This window comes from Hyperoodon ampullatus (genome assembly GCF_949752795.1).
Source record: "Hyperoodon ampullatus genome assembly, chromosome: 2".
Classification (NCBI taxonomy): Eukaryota; Metazoa; Chordata; class Mammalia; order Artiodactyla; family Ziphiidae; genus Hyperoodon; species Hyperoodon ampullatus.
In genome coordinates this window covers 92,177,715-92,199,456 of record NC_136915.1, presented here as the reverse complement: position 1 = coordinate 92,199,456, position 21,742 = coordinate 92,177,715, and the positions used below count along the sequence as shown (strand labels likewise).

At 34.3% G+C, this 21,742-nt stretch overlaps 1 protein-coding gene across 4 annotated transcripts in view; it reads left to right on the top strand.

Annotated features, from left to right (window-relative positions):
- COL11A1 (collagen type XI alpha 1 chain) overlaps window positions 1–21,742 on the top strand; it is a gene marked incomplete at both ends in the record, with an annotated part of 206,353 nt that overhangs the window by 43,346 nt on the left and 141,265 nt on the right. The gene's annotated exons all lie outside the window — the stretch shown is intronic.

Below are 21,742 nucleotides of genomic sequence, written 5' to 3'. Positions count from 1 at the left end.
GCTGTCTTCCTGTATACTTTAAATCTTCTATAAGTTACTTATAATACCTAATACAGTGTAAATGTTATATAAATAGTTGTAAATACAATGAAAATGTTATGTAAGTAGTTGCAGGCATGCAGCGAATTCAAGTTTTGCTTTTTGGAACTTTCTAGAATTTTTTTTCTAAATGTTCTTGATCCACAATTGGTTGAATTCATGGATGAGGAGCGTCTGGATACAGAGGGCCAACTGGGTGTGTGTGTGTGTGTGTGTGTGTGTGTGTTTTATATATATATATATATATATATATATATATATATATATATATTATATTGAACAAACTGAAACAGATCAATTAAGAATAATAAAAATAAAACTTTCTGTTTTACCTTTATTCATTCTCCAATTCTTTTTTTCATCATCTGGTTTCTCTGAATTATATCATCTTTCTTTTCTCTGAAGAACTTCTTTTTAAATTGCTTGAGAGACAGGTCTACTGCCAGCAAATTCCCTCAGTGTTTGGCAGAGAAATTATTATGCTTTCACTTTTGAAGGGTAATTTTGCAGGGTAAAGAATTGTAGGTTGTTGTTTTTTTTCTCTCAAGACTTTAAATATTTCATTCTACTCTCTTTTTGCTTGTGTAGTTTCTAAAGAGGAGTCACATGTAATTACTGTTGATACCTTTGTATCTCTGTAGGTAAGGTGTTTTTTTATCTGATTTTTTGAAAACTTTTTTTATTATTGATTTTCTGAAGTTTGATTATGACGTGCCTAAGTGTCAGAGGTTTTTTGACATTTATGCAGCTCCTGGTTCTCTGTTCTTCCTGGATCTATGAAGGGTGTCTGACATTAATTTGAGCAAATTTTCAGTCATTATTATTTTTTTTATTTATTTATTTTTTTGCGGTACGCAGGCCTCTCACTGTTGTGGCCTCTCCCGTTGCAGAGCACAGGCTCTGGATGCGAGGCTCAGCAGCCATGGCTCATGGGCCCAGCTTCTCCGCAGCATGTGGGATCTTCCCGGACCGGGGCACGAACCCGTGTCCCCTGCATCGGCAGGCCGATTCTCAACCACAGTGCCACCAGGGAATCCCTTCAGTCATTATTGCTTCAAATGTTACTCTGTTTCTTTCCCTTTCTTTTTCTGGTATTCCCATTATGTGTATGTTATATCATTTGTAGTTGTCCCACAGTTCTTGGATATTCTGTTCTGTTCTGTTTGATTTTTTTTTAATCTTTTTATTTTTTGCATTTCAGTTTTGGAAGTTTCTATTGTCATATCCTCAATCTCAGAGATTTTTTCTGAGCCATGTCCAGTCAACTAATAAACCCATCAAAGACATTCTTGTTCCTATTACCATTTTCTTAATTATTATGGGGGTTTTTTTGTAGGTTCTTTTCTTCTCTTGTGTTTCCCACTTAGAGAAGTTCCTTTAGCATTTGTTGTAGAGCTAGTTTGGTGGTGCTGAATTCTCTTAGCTTTTGCTTGTCTGTAAAGCTTTTGATTTCTCCATCGAATCTGAATGAGAGCCTGCTGGCTAGAGTAATCTTGGTTGTAGCTTCTTCCCTTTCATCACTTTAAATATATCATGCCACTTCCTTCTGACTTGTAGAGTTTCTGCTGAGAAATCAGCTGTTAAACTTATTGTAGTTCCCTTGTATGTTATTTGTTGTTTTTCCCTTGTTGCTTTCAGTAATTTTTCTTTGTCTTTAATTTTTGTCAATTTGATTACTATGTGTCTCAGCTTTTTTTCCTTGGGCTTATCCTGCCTGGGACTCTCTGTGCTTCCTGGACTTGGATGGCTATTTTATTTCCCATGTTAGGGAAGTTTTCGACTATAATCTCTTCAAATATTTTTCTCAGGTCCTTTCTCTCTCTCTCTCCTCCTTCTGGGACCCTATAATGCTAATGTTGGTTAATGTTGTCCCAGAGGTCTCTTAGGCTGTCTTCATTTCTTTTCATTCTTTTCTCTTTATTCTATTCCACGGCAGTGAATTCCACCATTCTGTCTTCCAGGTCACTTATCTGTTCTTCTGCCTCAGTTATTCTATTGATTCCTTCTAGTGTATTTTTCATTTCATTTATTGTATTGTTCATCTCTGCTTGTTCACCTCTGTTTGTTTGCTCTTTAATTCTTCTAGGTGTTTGTTAAATATTTCTTGCATCTTCTTGATCTTTGCCTCCATTCTTTTTCTGAGGTTCTGGATCATCTTCACTATCATTATTCTGAATTCTTTTTCTGGAAGGTTGCCTATCTCCTCTTCATTTAATTGTTTTTCTGGGGTTTTATCTTGTTTCTTCATCTGGTATATAGCTCTCTGCCTTTTCATCTTGTCTATCTTTCTGTGAATGTGGTTTTTGTTCCAGAGGCTGCAGGATTGTAGTTCTTCTTGCTTCTGCTGTCTGCCCTCTGTTGGATGAGGCTATCTAAGAGACTTGTGCAAGCTTCCTGATGGGAGGGACTGGTGGTGGGTAGAGCAGGTGGGCAGAGCTGAGTAGAATTTTAATCCAATTGTCTGCTGATGGGTGGGGCTGGGTTCCCTCCCTGTTCGTTGTTTGGCCTGAGGTGACCCAGCACTGGAGCCTACCCAGCTCTTTGGTGGGGCTAATGGCAGACTCTGGGAGGGCTCATGCCAAGGAGTACCTCCCAGAACTTCTGCTGCCAGTGTTCTTGTCCGCATGGTGAGCCACAGTCACCCCCAGCCTCTGCAGGAGACCCTCCAACATTTGCAGCTAGGTCTGGTTCAGTCTGCTATGGGGTCACTGCTCCTTCCCCTGGGTCCTGATGCACACACTACTTTGTGTGTGCCCCCAAGAGTGGAGTCTCTGTTTCCCCCAGTCCTGTTGAAGTCCTTCAGTCAAATCCTGATAGCCTTCAAAGTTTGATTCTGAAGGAATTCCTCCTCCCATTGCCAGACCCCCAGGTTGGGAAGCCTGACATGGGGTTCAGAACCTTCTCTCCAGTGGGTGGACTTCTGTGGTATGTGTTCTCCAGTTTGTGAGTCACCCACCCAGCAGTTATGGGATTTGATTTTATTGTGATTGCACCACTCCTACCATTTCATTGCAGCTTCTCTTTTGTCTTTAGATGTGGGGTATCTTTTTTGGTGAGTTCCAGTGTCTCTCTGTCAATGATTGTTCAGCAGTTAGTTGTGATTCTGGTGCTCTTGCAAGAGGGAGTGAGCGCACATCCTTCTACTCCACCATCTTGAACCAATCTCCAAAGTCTTTCTTAATTTCTGTGATCTCTAGCATTTTTTTTGATCTTTGAAATTCCATTTCTTGACTTACCTTTTCCATCTATTCTGGTGGGTTGTCTATTTTTTCTATTAACATTCTTAGAATATTAATAATAGTTTCAAGAAACATTCCTAGTCTGACAATTCCAGCATCCTGCCATATCTGTTTCTGAGTCTGATGCTTGTTCTGTCTCTTCAAACTTTGTTTTTAGCCTTTTCGTATGCCTTGTAACTTTTTGTTGGAAGACAGACATTATACACTGGGTAAAAGATGCAGGGGGAGGGGAAAGATTCTATAGTCCTATGATTATGTCTCAGTATTTTGGTTAGCCTATGCCCCTGCATTGTGAAGTTCACCAGTGTTTTTCAGTTGTTTTTCCTCCTGTCGGCGGGACAGGAAGTAGATGAAGATGTATTTTTCTTCTCCCACATGGAAGGCTAAAGGGGCTGGATTGGGGTATTTTCCTTTCTCTGGTTAGGTTAGGTTCTAGTAAAACCCCACAGGTTAGAATCTGGGTAAAATGTTTCTGCCTAAGGGCAGGTCTTGCTAAGAAGAACAGAATGCCCTGGTATATTTCAAAATGGTTTCTTTTCCCCTTCTGGAAGCATGAGGGATTTTTCTCCAGTATTCACTGTGAAGCCTGGTAGAGCTCCTGGTGATAAAACTCAGAAGGTGAGTGTCTCCTTTATGACTGGTTCCACTAGAGCTTTGAACTCTCAGAGTTTTGTTTTGTTTGTGTGTGTTCAGGAGCTATTGTGAGACTGGTATTGACAGTTTTAATCTCAGTTCTGTTCTCTCAGTTTTAACTAAATTGGTTTGAGTTCATTACACATGTGTAGTTCTGGAGGTAATTTTATATTTTTGTGGTTTATACACAAAGCTAGGTGATTTCCTGTTTCCATGTATTCACTTCAGATTCCCTCCATGTCTTCTAACATGGAGTTTTTTTTTTTTTTTTAGCTTGTTCCTTTGTCCAGAAACAGGGTTTCTGTCAAATTTCTAGCCACAGCACTGTTGCAGTGCTCAGCTACTGTCTTCCACTCTAGGGACAAAACCTCAAGGGAAACCCCCCCTCCCAAAACACACACAGATAACATCATATGTGGGTTTACTTCTTCAAGGTCTAACCCTCCTTCATGACCTACCTAATTTTCAGAGTTCTCAGGGAATTGTTCATTGTGTTTTGTTCAGTGTTTGTAGTCATCATCAGCATGAGCATTGGGCTGTAATGGGTTTACACTGTTATAGGAGTATTGCAACTTCCAAAATATAAACATTTAAAAGTGTTAATTCCTTATTATGAAAAAATTTATATTGCTATGAAGGTTTATGCCTGGTACTTGGCTATAGTCTCATCTTCAAAATCTCTAAAATTGGTAAAATTCTGGTATCACAAAATTTATCTCTAAAACCTTCTTGCCCTGGCTTCTCTGGATCTTCTTTAATTAAGGGAAAAAAGCAAGCTATCACTATATTTAAAAATTATCATTACATGATTTCAATCTAGATTCTAAACTGAAAAATATAACCACTAATTATTTCTTTAATTTTTTTCTTTATAAATATTTAAGATCTTTCATAAAATATGAACTTTAGAAGCAAAAAAGTAGAAGTGAGTGAACACGGATGATAAAGTCATTTCCATTGTTTCACTTGGGAAATGAAAGATGAAGACAAAGGTATCATTCAGTCTAATAAGTAAAGAATTGGTTAAATGAAAAAATGTTATGATGATGATTATTAAGCTTTTTTAAATTAAGCTTTTGCCTTTTTTAACCATATGCATGGTAGTTAGCAGCATTGACTCGAGTCAGACAGCCAGGGTTTGATTTTTGAATTTAGAACTTAATCAGCTTGAAGATCATGGGCAAGATACTCAACCTCTCTATGTCTTTTTCCTCATCTGTAAGATGGGATAGCTGCAGTAGTCAACTCATAGAGTCATTTGAAGATTAAATGAGTTAACATTTATAAAATATTTATATGTGTGTCCTGCAATACTGAATGTTTTATAAGTACGTGTTTGAAAAAAAAGCTTTCTTCTGTTGATTATTTCTGAAACTAGGGCAAAACAATAGATATGGCTAACATAGGAGCCACATTTGGCTTTGTAAAAGACACTATAGTTTATTTTAAAGAAGCCTTCAATAGCTAAAAGAAAAAATAAAATGTCATTCTGGAATGGGATTTTATTACTTACTCTGTCAAAGTAACATAGCGTCTGCAAAACAGAAAAACAAGAAAGCTTTCAGTTTACCATGGCTACTCAGTTTTGTTCTTGTCCTGTAAATCTTTGGTTAAGATGTACATTTGAGAATGTAGCTGTGGTTCTTTATGTAATTTTTGAAACATTGTCTGGAATCAGTTTTGTGATTCATGTTTTATGGAATGTAGTAAGACATCAAAATTATTTATTTATAAATTTCAGGAAATAATGTACAAATTTAAGAGAAGTAACAAATGTGGATACCAAACATGAGGTACATATTTGATAGAGTTGATGTTCAAACACAGTCCAAGTACATATTGATTGTAACAAACACAACTTCAATGCAAATTAGAGTTAAAATCCCAAGGCACAGCACACACCCATGTAATATTAGGGTTTAGCAACAACACTGCTTTACAGGCTCACTGGATTCATGGACATGTTGAATTTCTCTAATATACAGAACAATGATGCATATGTGTAGTTATTTCTAAAAGAGGATCTTATGGCTTTTATGCAGAAATAGTCCAATGTATCTATATGACAGTGTCTCGTAGTAGTAGTTTTACAGAACATAGTTTTTCTTCCTGACAGTAACAAATTTAGAAGTTGTCAGATTTCATTTAGACTCGGTGTTAATAATCAATTATTTACAAAGTTGTGATGGCAAATATGATTTTTCACTGTGGATTTTTCTGTTTTGGGGAGATATTTAAGTTTTCCTACAGATCACATGCATGAGTAGATCAAGATACAGCATAGTTTAATCCTTTTTTGAGAGTTATTTTTAGCCAAGTCTGAAAGGAGCTTCTGCTTTTGCCTTCTGGATGTGTAATTACATTCCTTATTATTGCACACCAAGTTGGTATGACAAGTGTGGTGAGGGAAAACACACAAGAATGTGCTACATTATTTATGACCAAGCTTCAGTGATGCTGTAGGACTTTTCCTCAGTTCTCCATTCTAGACATCACTGTACTTTATTATATAATAGCCACATGCTATCATGTTGTCATTCAGAGTATGATCAGATCTGCTCCACTGTAGTGTGAAATGCAGATAACAACTTTTATTTTGTGACTCTACTGATAATTTACTGTAATTTCATATTTAATAGGATTTATTGTTGGAATTGTTTCAAGACACTCAATATAGCATTTGAGGTGGATTCAGATTTCAGAACTCAATAGAAGATCCAAAATACCACTTATACAAGATATTACTTGTCCTCTAATAGGATCATTGCCTTGTTTTTGTTCGTTGTCTATTTTTTGATTAGTGCATGATTAAGTTATCTGCTGCCAGCAGTGCACATTAAAGTGTCACACATTTTGTTTTGTCCCTTTTATAAGTCTTATCTCTGATTACTTGCCTTCTTTTTTCCAGTTTAAATTTTATTATTAGTTTGTGGCATTTTATTAACTTCCCCCCAAAATAAGCCATCTTGCATTGCATTCCTGTTGTCACTGTCTATTACCATGTTGTTTTATAATTATCTATTAATATATAGCTTTCTCATTAGACTATAAATTTATTGAGAGCAGGATTTATATTCCCTTAATTTAAGTACTTCAGCAGTGGCATCAAACACAAAGTTTGCACAGTGTTTATAGCCAATGAAGATTAGTAAATATGTGAATGAATGCTGTATATGCAAGTGGTTAAGGCTCTGTTAGAAGTGTCTGGGAGGAGAAGGGGCAGGGAGAGGTATAGGATAGCATATGTCATTTGAAAGTCAGGTGTTTATTAAGTAGCTGACTATTCTCTGTTGAAACAGAATAAATATTATATGGCAAATATTGTGCTTAAATAATTGATGGCACGATACAAACAAATAGTTGTAATAAATATGATTCTGTCCATAATAAAGATATAGATATGTTCAAGGGAGAAAATAACAACTGTTTCCAAAATGATGAAAAATAAAAGGGTATTTAAAGATGAGGGCACCTGTGCAAAAGACGAAAGTTTAGAATGAGCTCAGCACATCTGAGAATGCAATTTGCTTCGGGGGTATTTGGGAGATGATCTGGTAGGATGAGTTAGGGCCTGTGTGTGGACTGCATTTTATACCATGCTGAGGGGGTTGAACTTTAAACCATAGGTCATAAGAAGTTTCTTTAAGTAGAAGAATTAAACATTGAGATTTGTTTTTTAAAAATTCTTTTTGTGGCAGTGAAGGAGTTAGTCTAGAATCAGAAGAACCTAGTGGAAAAAAACACCAAAACTGATATGTTGAAACATTAGTTCAAATAAAAGGTTACTTACAGTAGAGACAAGGCCATGACAGAAGAAATGGAGAGAAGGGTCTTGCTTCAGAATGCTAATGTGGGATAGAATTGACATGCCTTAGGGGCTGACTAGGTATGTGGGGTTAAGGGAGAGAGGAACTTAATACTTTACGCTTTACATAGCGTATTAAATAGTCAATGTTTCCTTCTTACAAACATGAACTGTTTGGAATTTTAGCTAAACTCAAAAGTCTTTAGTTCTCTTTTTTACGATTGATGAAATATATGCTTTTAATGAAGCTGTAAAAGGCCATAGGATTATCCTGGACCAAATAATCTTATTTTACCATCTTTCTATATACTTCTGAGCTTTACAGTAAAAACATAGGTAGTGTGAAATTATTATTAGCTCAAAGAAGTAGAATAAGAATATGATAAATTATTTAAATTATTTTATATTTTTTTAAGAAGTAGTTTTTTTTAAGGCATGACCTAGTTCATTTTGGTTTACAGTATGACTATATAAAGTTCTTAGAAGAGTGGCAGGTATACAGTAAGTGCCAGTTAAGTATTATTTATTATTATTACTATTAGCGTTATCTATTTCTTGGAAAATTGCAGGAGGCTTTTAATTGATCTCCCTGTGTCTGTCTGCCGATCTGCTAGTCTGTTCTCTAAGCAGCAAGCCTAGACTAGCAGGCATATTCCTGTCAAATAGCCCTGGCTGAAAGAATGAATGAGTCAGTAAAGAATGTCACTTCCTTGTTTATAATTGTCTGGTGGCTTTTCATATCATTTGGAGTAAGTTAAAGTTCTTTCAATATTCCATTGTCTCCTAAGTGATTCATCCACACCCTCTGCCCCTTTTCTCTGACTTCATCAATGATTCCTTTACCCCCTTGCTCCCTCTGATCCACAAGGCATCCCGTTTTGAACACATCAATCATGCTCCAGCCTTGGGGTCTGAGCATCCACTCGTCCTTCTGCCTGGAAGGCTTTTCCTTAGATATTTCTATGAATTTCTTACTTCCTTAGTTCCTCAGTTGGCTCTGTCTCAGCGTCCCTTTATCAGCAAAATCTTTCATGACCACAGTTTGTAGTATAGTGTCTTACTTTCTACAATCTCTCCTATCCTGCTTTATACTCTTTACAGCACCTATTATTCTGATACTATATTTTGCTTATTTTCTCTTTCCTTCTCTTGAATGTAAGCTCCAAGAGAACAGAAGCTTTGTATTGTATCCGTAGTGTCTACAACACTGCCTGAAAATATTTTTTAAATGGATGAAATAAATATGATTTCTAACACTTATTGATTCAAGGAGTATAGATCATCTTGGCCAACAAGGAAGCAGGAAGAAAGATTTGTTACCTTTTTTCTAATCATTTTTTCTTTCCTCATTTTCTTTTATTATTTTTTTTGGTGTGGAATAGAGCCACATTGATAGTTCTCTTTCAGTAGGAATGTTTGTTAGAAAGTATAAGATAAATGTGCCCTTTTTGTGGTAGTGTTTTATACAACTTTAAAGTTTTAAAGTATTGCATTTTTTGTAATGCTTGGTAAATAGTTGTTGAATTAGTAGTACATTCAAGTAACATAGGATCACTACTCATTTTCTTAAAACTGATTTCTTAAGCTGATTTTGGGACACAGTGAAATATAAGGACTGTGTGGGTAGCAGTTCTGTCTGTGATTATGTGGTTTTTTTCATTTTTTCCTTTGAATTATAGTTCAGATGCAATCTCTGATGCATTTTTCAATTAAACTAAAATTTGAAGCATTTTGGCAGCTTTCCTTTTCCGCACAAAATAGTTGAGAAAGAATCATTAACTGTATAGAATGTCTGAAAAAAAAAAACTATGTTGTGAGTTAATGCCTTGGCAAATTCAGAAGTCTTAGCAGGCAAGAAGCATATTTTTTCAGTTAATCTTCTGATAATCTCTACTTTTTTGAGCATTTTATGCCATGTTTAAGATTTAATGTCAGTCTTGTTCCTGGATATACAATCAAAAATCTCTTCCAAGGCCCACCATACTTTTCAACAAAGCTCTAATACCAAATGTGAGCAGAATTTTTAGTGTCCAGGGAATATCTTATGGAAACATTGTAGAATTTTTTTAAGCTATTGCTTTTACAGTGGTACATGCTGGAAACTGCTTATCTGAATGTATTTTTCTTTCTCTTCTATTATACTTTTTCCTTATGGGCTTTACTTATAGAATAATGACTTTAAGTCTTCTGAAACTCAACTTTTTTGGAATTTAGTTATGGAACGAATAAAAATGTATTCTCCAGCAGCATTTGTTAAATTTTACAGTCTATAAACACATCTAGAAATTTAAGCTCAAAGGTGTGTTCTCCTTTAATTGGCTTGAAGTACTATAATAATTATACCTTACGTTTGTGTACACTTACACTTTAAAAATTGCTTAAGTAGGTATTAATTTTTTAAAATCTGTAGGAAATACAAGACAAATAATAGTATTCTTAATTTACAGTTGTTGAAATTGAGCCTTATAATGGTGAATAAATTAATTGCCTGTATACCTATTTACCGAACAAACATTTAGTACATACCCATTACGTGCAGTCCTATTCCAGGAATTGTGAAAACCTGGGAGAACAAAACAGACAGGTCCTTACTCTCATGAAGTTTATATTCCAGTGAGTTTAGCTGAATAATGTAGATTGGCTTATTAAGAAGAGGAGCCCCTGGGAGTTCCCTGATAGCTTAGTGGTTAGGATTCCAGGCTTTCACTGCCATGGCCTGGGTTCAGTTCCAGGTCAGGGAACTGAGATCCTGCAAACAGGATCTCATTTTTTTGGCATGGCCAAAAAAAAAAGAAGAAGAAGAAGAGGAGCCCCGACCATAAACTGTGTGTATTCTAGTAGATACAGTGTACTTTCCTGGAAAGTGATACATACTGATTATCTGAATCCTTAAACTTAACATATATATATAAAAGGAAGATGCCAATTACTATTTTAGGGCCTTCAACTGTGGGGTCTTTCTCTAACTTCTCATACTCTTTGTGAGTGAGTTCAATGTGGGTTCCAGCAGGAAACTGAATTTCTACTCAGGTGATTGCAGAGATTTGAACAAGGAGGCAGAGTTACCTGGCAAGGAGTATTACCTTTCCAAGGGTTAAATGAGCAAGAGGCAGAAATAACAGTACAGTGAAAGCTGGAGCCCTGCACTAGTGGCACTAGTGGTCAAGGTACCAGACTGCCGTGACAGACAGGAAAGTGTTTAGCGAAACTACCCAACCTCCTTCTCTTCCCACCTTCCTAACTCCTAACTCTTGGTGGTCACTTACATTGTCTGTACTAGAAACTGACCTGCAAGACAGTCTGATGATGTGGGCTATGGTGTCATATTCTTTAGGCACAGGGTAAGAGAGAGCAATGATTAGGATTCTGGGAACCAACAAAGAATACCAAGTATCTTTATGTTTAAAAGAAAAACTAGACACTTTCTCATTAATTATCTCATTTATGCCAGTTCCTTCTAGATTATTCCTTTGACTTTCCCAGATGAAAATTGTGTCATCACCCCACCCCTGCCACCTCAATTTATTTATTTTTTCATAATTGGAATATAGTAAGTACTAAAGAAATATGTTTCTTATATATCATGTCTGTGTATAATTAATCTCCCTTACCAGGTTATATGCTATCTGAGAGTAGGATCTGGGTCTGATTTCCCTCTTTATTTTTCTTTTGCCTATCTATATTATCAGCATGTTACTTTGCCTCAATAAATATGTGTTGACTAAATGGATAGATGACTGATTGATAGACAACCAGGGGAAAGGATTCTGAAAGTTATCTGGCTGTCAAATTTCTGTGTAAGTTACCACTAAAAGTTAAAGAAGAAATACATTTATTATCTGACTTATAATGTATCTGTGCCTATTAATAAAATTATGTGTTACTTCTGCTGTTTTCTTTTTTAAGCAAATATTTTTTTGGGGGAAAAATGTAGCTTATCATAAAATTGTAAGGCATGAAGTGCCTCCTGGAATTAGGAATGCTGTGTAACAGGTTTGCTTTTTTTTTTTTTCCTTCAAAAGTATAGTTCTTTGCAAATACTCCCATTTCAATAGGGAATTCTGGCTTTCAAATTTGAGAGCATGACCCCCATCTTTCACTGTTCAGTAGACATATATACAGTTTGACTACATTCTGTAGTGAGCAAAGAAGTTTTCACGTTGGTACTAAAAACACATTTTTTTCAAAATTAAAAAAGAGTAAAAGGTATATCAATTACTTTATAATGTATATGTATACTTTTAAAATCCTCTTAGCTTCTATGTTTTATAAAATGGCCAAATTTTGATTTAATAAACTTCAATTCACTAAAGAAATGTATCATTTATTATAGTAGAGGAGTGCAACAGAGTAGAAATAAGGAAGTATTTTTAAATATTATTTCTAGGACCTATTACTTCTGGGACAGCATCACTGCATGTAGAACTAGAATAATAAATGTATAAAAATGCTACTAGCAATGACTTCTTTTCATCCACTGATATTTTCTCTAGACTTAAAAATAGGCAATAAAAATGATGATGTTAAACAGATAGTGAAAAGAAATGATACTGTTTATTTGCTTGGGTTAAAAGAGTAAATGTGCCAGTTCAACTGTTAAACTCTTTATGAAATGATGAAGAGTCTATCACTTCTTTTCATATTCAAAAGATGATAATTACTTTAAAATAAATTCAAAATTTACTGTCAAGTCAAGTCTATGAAATATAAAGTAAATGTCAAATTCTGCAGTTAACTTTGTGTGACAGGCAACGAAAGTCATACCTGCTTGCAAAGGTCATATTTGACCTTTATGTTGATATTACTTATATGAATTTGTTCTTTGAGTCTGTGTTAAAATACAAGTTTAAAATATTAAATGATACATAATATTTTCTTTCATACAAATAATATTTTTTTCTCTAGTTAATTTTTAAAGATAAGGTCTCAAATGATTTCCATTTTGTTTTAAAATTCTCTTTTTAGATTTTAAATGTTATCTTCAGTTATAATATTTTGAACAACAGATTTTTGTAAAAAGTATCAGATGACTTTATTTTGGGAGGAAGATCAAATTTTGATTATTCATATTTTGAATGTCCATTATTTAATGAATATTTGAAATGAAGAGTCTTTTTGTAATCTGAGGATCATCTCAGTATTTTTTATGATTTGTAATCTAATTTTGTGTGTGTTTTCTTAAATCAAGAAAGAACCAAGTATGTTGTTTTACTTTTGATTTATATTACGATGAATAGATAAAATGAAGTCTAGAATACAAAAAATATATTATTCTAATTATATATATATTTTTATATTATATATAAAAATGATAAAACATTTTTCTATTCCTATTTTCTTTTCATTGTTGAAATGAAGTAGAATTAGGATATAATTTCATTAATATGGAGTTAACGATACAGCCAGGAATTGTTTTAACTTTTTTACTAGGGTAATGAAATTGCATTTTAAAAAAATCATATAAATGGTTGTTTAAACTCGCTATGATCTCTAGCATAATTTAATTTGATAAAGATCTTTAAAACTCTGGTAAGTTTACTTAAAAACTTGTTCCCTTCAAATTCTTTATTTATACTTGGAGACAAATATTTATTTATCATTCTTACTTTCTATTACCTCTAATGTCTGAGGGATATTTACACATGATGATACTGTCGTGTGTATGATAACCTGTGATTACCCTGAATTCTAGTTGCTTGCCAAATTAAATCAGTCAATATTTCCACAGCATCTACTTAATACCAGATCCTGGACATAGTTAGAGATTACCCATGTTACAAACAAACAAAAATACTTGTTTTGAAGTGCTCTTCTTTATTCTGCTATAAAGATAATACTTGCAAGATATAAATAAAAACAAACTAGTATTTATCAGTCTGTATTTGTTTTCTAGGGCTGCCATAACCAAATACCACACACTGTGTCTTAAACAACAGAAATTAATATTTCCACAGTTCCAGATGCTTGAAGTCTGAGAGCAAGATGTTAGCAAGGTTGATTTCTTTTGAGGCCTTTCACCTTGGCTTGTAGATAGTCATCTTCTCCTTGTGTCTTCACATGACCTTTGCATTGTGGTGTCTGTGTCCTAATCTCCTCTTCTTATAAAAAGACCAGTCATATTAGATTAGGGCCCACCATAAAGATTTCATTTACTCTTAATTCTGTCTTTATAGGTCCCATCTCCAAATATAGTCAGATTCTGAGGCTAAGAACTTAAACATATGATTACCAGTGGTTAAATTTGATTTGATTTGATTACCAGTGAAAAAATGGGTATAAATTGCTACAGAAAGAGGTATGGGCTGTCCGGCTAAAAGGAAAATTTCTGCAGATTCTTATTGATGTTTCTAACTTGGTTTGGCCTCAGTGATATAACCTGACAGTTGGCACATAGAGGAGTACAATTCAAAAGTAAATAAAGGCAAGTTTCTTAAAAAAAAGACTTTTTCTAGAAAAAAATTATCATTTCACTTCATAGACTTAAAAAGTTGATCCCCAATTTTTCCTTTTTATTGTTTCTCAACTGAGTAAATGGCTTTTCTGTCTTACCCTTGCTCATACCAGAAACTACAGAACTACCTTCCACTCTACTCTAATGCACTTCCTCCCTCTCTCCTTGCCGTTCCCATCCCACTCCATCATCATTACCTAGTCAGTTCCCAAAGTTCACACGTTTGTCTCTAATAAACTCTATGTATCCTCTACTCCATTCCTGCTATTGCTGAGTTAAATTTCCCAATGCTTAACTGTGATGGATTCCTAAGCAAGATTCTCATGCTTCCAAACTAGCTGCTTTCAAATCATCCTTCCCTATGTATTCATAGCGCTTTTGTTAAAATACGTCATTGATCAATTTGCTCCATGGTTCAAAGTCCTTGAATGACATTCTGTAACTTGTAGAATTCAGTTCACACACAAAGCTTTTCCCAGATTGGTTCCTTGCTTGGTTCTTTTTTTTTCTTCTACTTTATCTCTTTCAACCCTCAACCCTCACTGCTCATTATCACCATATAGGGCCTTCCCTCCAACTATACAGCACTATATGTACTTTTACAACTTTGTCAGTTTCATGCATCCAGAGTTCTGTTTAAGATGTTTTCCTGTTTAATACTATTTCCCTCTCCATCTTCTTCATTAACCTAACTCCTATTTGCTTATAACATACAGTCAAGATTTTAACAAGAAGCATTTTATAAAAGCATTCATTCCCGTTGAGATACCTGCATGTTAAAGTTAATGGAGGTAAGAATGTGCTTCGGGAAATTTGGAGGCTAGCTGATTTTATAGAATGCAATTGCAGCATGTGATTTACAACAGGTTTAGGGGAGATGAAATTTCTAACTCTAGAAAGCTTTGAAATTCAGTGAGACACATAGTCAATAAATACTTGGAGTCTTCTTTTCCAGATATTACCAAAAGTAAGTTATTCTCCTGGAATATAACTAACACCCAAGTTTTAATATTAAAAGTTTAAATCTTCCAAGATTCATAGTGGAATTAAAAGCCTTATAGGATTGTAGAGTTACTAGTTGCCAGGTTGATATTAGAGAGACTGTTTATAAATAAGCTGTTTAAAAACAAACTGTTTATTGAACAATTATAGTTGTATATTGATCCAGCCTCTGCTTTAACTGTTTTGGTTATGTCTGAATTTCCTCTGTCATTCTTGGGATCTTATCATGCTTCAAGCACATAATTCAGTCACAGGTTACCTTATTCAGTCATATGGAATTGAACATGACAGGTGATCAAAACCCGGTTTTTCATTGCTCATTCTCAGGAATAAGCTGCTGTTGCTGTACAGTTCAGTGGATGCTCAGGCTGGGAACTGACTTCAACCAAACATTGGTTGACTTCATAGGATGAGGAATTGAATCTGAAAATTCAGACACTTAACATTGACACATTGACATGTGACCTTAGACACTATACCAATTTCTTGTACAACACTTTTTCAATAAATGTGATTTCCTGTACATGCAAAAAAGCTAAATGTGTATTAACTTGTGTATTTCCTGAATTATAATGTAATTACGTTCATAGCAGAGAAAATGGAAATAGCTAGGCCTTATAGACAGTTACTATATATATGCATATACAAACAAAAATAACAAAAATTGTTAGAATATGTGCATTATATTTTAGTTTTGAGAGGAGGATATGCTATTACTTATATAATTGGTCTTGATAAAAATGTGCCTGGATCCTTTTGCAATGCATGTGACATTCAGAAGAACCTCATCTTTATATATAGTTTCTGTTCAGTTTTCTTGCATTTGTTTTGCTTCCCTCCTCTAGACTCATTCTGTCCATAGAAAAGTACTATAGTATAGACCTAGTTGACACAGTTATAGATAGCAAGGTAATTGTTTCAGCTGTACTTTAATTTTGGCTTTGTAGCGTATTAGAGGAGGAGGATGTCTTTTTCATATGTTGTGTACAGCAGATGCCAATTTTACTTGGTAACTTCACCCTTTTCCAGCTGTAGAAATTTTTATGACTGTTGAATCTAAATATTTATGGTTCATTCAAGCTGTCAGGATGCTTTTGTTTGTCTACAGACTGTCTCATACCATGCCATATGATTAACATAAAACACTATAAAATGCTTTCTGGGGAAAATAGTACTGTAGGTTTTTAACACAATTTTCCAGTTTCTTTCCAGTAGTACTATATTTAATGGCTGAATATCAAGCACCTGAAAAAAGAATTTATTGTGGAAAGGTTGGCAGGATTCCATTTAATGAAGTGAAGTGCCTTGACTAGAACAGTTAAGTACTCAGGAAACCAGTATTCTTCTAAAAAATATACTATTAAAAATACTATATGTAATAAGATAGGCAATTTTTTGTGTTTCAGCAAAAGCTTCATTTGGTTTATTATGTTATCTATAAGTTAAGTGTGGAACTCTATAATTTTCAGTTCTGAAGAGGACCTTAGATATGATCTCTAAATGCATTCATTTTGGGCTTCCCTGGTGGCGCAGTTGTTGAGAGTCCGCCTGCCGATGCAGGGGAAACGGGTCCGTGCCCTGGTCCGAGAAGATCCCACATGCTGCGGAGTGGCTAGGCCCGTGAGCCATGGCCAGTGAGCCTACGTGTCAGGAGCGAGTGCTCCGCAACGGGAGAGGCCACAACAGTGAGAGGCCCACGTACCGCAAAAAAAAAATAATATAAATAAATAAATGCATTCATTTTACAAATGATGAATTAGGGTAAGTGACTTGCATAATTGCAAGTAATTAATGGCAAGGCTGGGATTCAAGAATCAGAATTTCTGATTGAAACACTCAATGATGACAGTACACAAGAGGTACTGAATGATGCCTATTTTTAACAACAGAATGAAGAATATTCAAATTTCTCTGTTACTAGTTATTATTTACAATAATTCAATTGTGGCTACTCAGTGTTCTAAACTCATAAGTTAGTGTTTGAGAAATGTTATCAATAAATTTTAAGAATTTATATTCATTTGCTGTGAGAATGTTTAAAATCAGTAGGCATAAGCTAAATATTAGAGTCTATTCTAGCTATTTACAAAAAAGAATCAAAAAAAAATCTCAGAAACAATCTAATTTGTTTGATTGTACTGCCTCATAACATATAAAAATAAATAATTTTGATGTTGGAAACACTAATAATAGTATAACCATTATAAGCCATATATTTTGTGGAAGAGTATTTGCTGATTCTGCTTTATTTCATGTTTTACTGGGAAATAAAGTAGGTGTTTCCTTATTTGGGTGTTATCTGAACATATTAACATGTTACATGCACTTTCAAAGCACTTTTTGAATGAATGATTGAATGAAATGACTAAATAACTGAAGAAATATAGCTAAATCTGATTGTAGAGAAATTTCTGAATTCAACAAAATTTATCTCAATGATTACTAAACATTGCAATATATCATGTCAATGAAGTTTTTATTGGCAGATGTGTGTTTTTGACATTTTAATTTTAGTCATTTTTCTGTTACTAATGAGACATTCTAGATGCAGATCTTTAGCACATAGTTGGTGGTGTTCATTTAACTGTTAGGATATTGAGCAAACAAGGATCAGACAAAGACACTAAAAATAAAATGTTTGGAAATGAGATGTCTATAAAGGTCACTGAGGAACTTCAATATACTCTTGGAGATCTAGGAGTCCTGAGTGCATGTCCAGGAAAGACCTGAAGACACCTTAATATCTCAAATATTACTGACCTTGAGGATCTGCATAGCAAGAAAGGAGATCTAAGGCAGAGTTGTAAACTGTTGGAATATTATAGGCATGCTCACACAAAAATACATACTCAAAGTCTCTTGGCAAATAGTGAGAGTTTTTTAAGGAATTCTCTGCCCAATCATTTGCTCATCACTAACCTGAGCAGAGACCTCAGTGGACACAGGAAACAAAGAAAATTGACTTATATAATTACTTCAAAAGGTCACCAGACAAGCAGCAAAAACAACCACAAACAAAATAACAACAAGCATTGAGGGGAGGGGGCAAGGAATCCAATCTCCACAGGTGACATTTAAAATGTGCAGCTGTCAAAAAAAATTATGAGGCAGGCAAAGAATCAGGAAATTATGTCCCATTCAAAGGAGAAACAAATCTATAGGAACTGTCCTTGAAGACATGCAGACATTGGACTTACCAGACAAAGACTTTAAATCAGCAATTATGAGTATGTTAAAAAAAAAAAAAAAAACTAAAGGAAGCCACAGCTTAACATCTACATGAAAGTATGAGAATGAAGCCTTATCAAATGGACATAAATAAACGTAGAATGTCTTAAAAAAGAACAAAATAGATCGGGAGTTGAAAATCAATTGAGATTACTCAGTATGAAGAAAAGAAAGAATAAACTTGCAAAAAGTTTACAGAGCATCAAAGACCTGTGGGACACCATCAAGCATAGTAACATAGACATAATAATGAGTCCCAAAAAGAGTGGAGAGGAAGGAGGTACAAAGCATATTCCAAAAATTAATTACCAAAACCTTCCCAATTTTAATGAAACACATTAATCTGTATATCTGAGAATCTCAGGAAACTGCAAGATGAACTTGTAGAAATCCACATGCAAAGTACTATAATCAGTCAAAAGACAAAGAAAGAATCTTCAAAGCATCAATAATAAAGTGATTCATAACATAAAAGAGATTCTCATTAAGATTATCATCTAATTTTTTGTCAGATTTCATAGAGGCCAGAAAACAGTGGGTGACATATTCCAAGTTCTGGAAGAAAAAGATTGTCAACCAAAAATTCTATATCCTGCAAAACTACCTTTCAAAAAACAAAGAAGACATTGACAGTCCCAGATTTATGAAAAACAAATGATGTATCAAAAGTAGAGCTGCCTTACCAGAAAGAAAAAGGAGTCCTTTAGATTGAAATGAAAGGACATTGGACAGTAACTCAAATTCACACAGAGAAATAAAAAAAACTGGTAAAATTACCAACATAAGTATATATAAAAACAGTACAAATTGTTGTTGTTGTTGTTTATAGCACTTTCCTTATCTTATCTGTTTTAAAATACAATTTGCATAAAGCAAAATTTATAGAACTATGTTGATGGCTTATATTGTATAAAGATGTAATTTGTATAACTATAATATTACAAAGCAGGGAAAAAGGGAATAGAGTTATACAGAAACAAATTTTTGTATAGTGCTGATGTTAAGTTGATATTAATCTGAAAAATGTCATAAATTAAGATAATTATAATCCCCAGGGTAATCACTAAAACAAAAGCTCTCTAAAGTATAGTAAAAGGAACAAAATTATTAAAATTGTTCACTAGTAAATATCTATTTAGCACAAAAGAAGATAGCACAAAATAAGAGAGTAAGAGAGTAACAAAAAAGGAATGACATATAAAAAACAAATAGCAAAATATCTACTAAGTTGAGACAACTCAAATAGCTAGTAACAGCTGACTAGATAAACAAAATATATTCAATAGTAGGTTCATACAGCAAGTTGTTATTTCAAAAAAGGAATGCAGTACTGATACATGTTAAAACATGGGTGAACTTTGAAAACATGACAAATGAAAGAAGCTAGTCACAAAAGGCCTCATGATGTATGATTCCATTTATATGAAATGTCCAGTGGTTACCAGGGGCTAGCAAAGGAAGAGATAATGTGTGACTGCCATTGGTTATGGTGTTTCTCTTAGGGGTGATGACAATTTCCTGAAATTAGATATTGATGATGGATGGAAAACTCTGTGAATGAACTAAGAAACACTGAATTGTCCACTTTAAAGCAATAAATTCTATATGTAAGTTATATCTCAGTAAAGTGATATGAATGAAAATATAGATTTCTGATCCATTAGCATAAATGCTAATTTTAAGAGTAATAATATACAGTGCTTTTTAGACAGAAGAAAGAGCAATACAAATAGAAATAACTATCACACCAAAGATAGGAACCACAGTATTCAATAAAGGATTGCCAGCTAGAACTAAATAATTTATACTCTTTTCTTGGCACTTTTCACAAGAGTCTGCTTATGTCTTTTCAAGTTATAAATTTTATTCTCCATTTTATTACAGTTTTAAATCTTAACCACTATATTGCACTCTCCAAGGGCAAGGATTACATCAAATTTATGTTTCCATCTCCAGTGATACTATGTTCAATGTCTTGTGTATAGTACTTTCTCAATCCACATTTGTTGATGAATAAATGAATAAATGAATATTGTGGTATAAAAGTGCTATGGAAAAAAAAAAGTGCTATGAATTCTTTCCTGCTCTCTAATTCAATGTTAGAGGCTTCTAAAATTTTCATCAGGCTCTAAATAGCTTATGTTAATCAGACATAGAGAAAGCTGAAATAACTTTGAAATTATTCAAAATGATATCAGGAGTTCTGTGAATCAGACTCTTGAGCGCAGACTTACAGGGACTTGAATCACCAAGTCAAATGGATATTAACCCAGACATTCTTCTAGGACTGAATATAATTCTGAATTAATATGGTCATGACCCATAGATTTATATCAAACTAGTTTAATGTCAAATTAGACCCATGTGGAAATATTCAGATGGGTTTGAGAGCAAAATGTTTGATCTTCCTCTTGTTTACACAGTTTCCAGAACCTCCTGGAACTAAAACTCTTTAGATAATCCTATTAATTATTTCTAATGTTTATTTTTTATTAAAATTATTCAGATTTCTAAATAAGTGAGTTTGATGTATGCTTAGATGCTCCATTTTTAACAAAAATATGCCAAACTTGGGCTTCCCTGGTGGCGCAGTGGTTGAGAGTCCGCCTGCCGATGCAGGGGACGCAGGTTTGTGCCCCGGTACGGGAGGATCCCACATGCCGCGGAGTGGCTGGGCCCGTGAGCCATGGCTGCTGGGCCTGCGCATCCAGAGCCTGTGCTCCGCAGCGAGAGAGGCCACAAGGGTGAGAGGCCCGCGTACCGCAAAAAACAAAACAAAACAAAACAAAACAAAACAAAAGCCAAACTCATGCTTTTTAATTTGGATTTTTCTGGTCTCTGCATTTCTCATTCATATTTGTAAGTAGAAATTTCATTTGATATTCAGTCCTCTAACAGAACTCAATAGTTTGGATCTATATTTTCATTTAAAAATTCTTGTATAAACTTGCTTAAAAAATAATTCAGTCGAACTCTTCCATTATTTAATATTGGAAATACATTACAGTTTTATATATTTATAGTTTTAAAATCTTATTTACTTTTTTATCAGCTTATTATTCACATTTCATTTGTCTTATTCCACACAGAGTAAACTGTGAATGCAGTAAAATCAAGTTTTAGCAAACAGATGTATATACTATAGATTCTCTGAACCACAATATAGCAGAAGATCCTATTTGTTAAACAGGTGTGAATTTCTCTCTCAATCCTGTAGGGCTGTTTTTAACATTGAAATGTAAGCGATTTCTTCTCATATTTAAAGATGAACTACACTGTGTCTTGGATAAATCTTGCTCTGGAAATATGTGTATTCAAATATGCTGACTATTTAACTATGTTTGT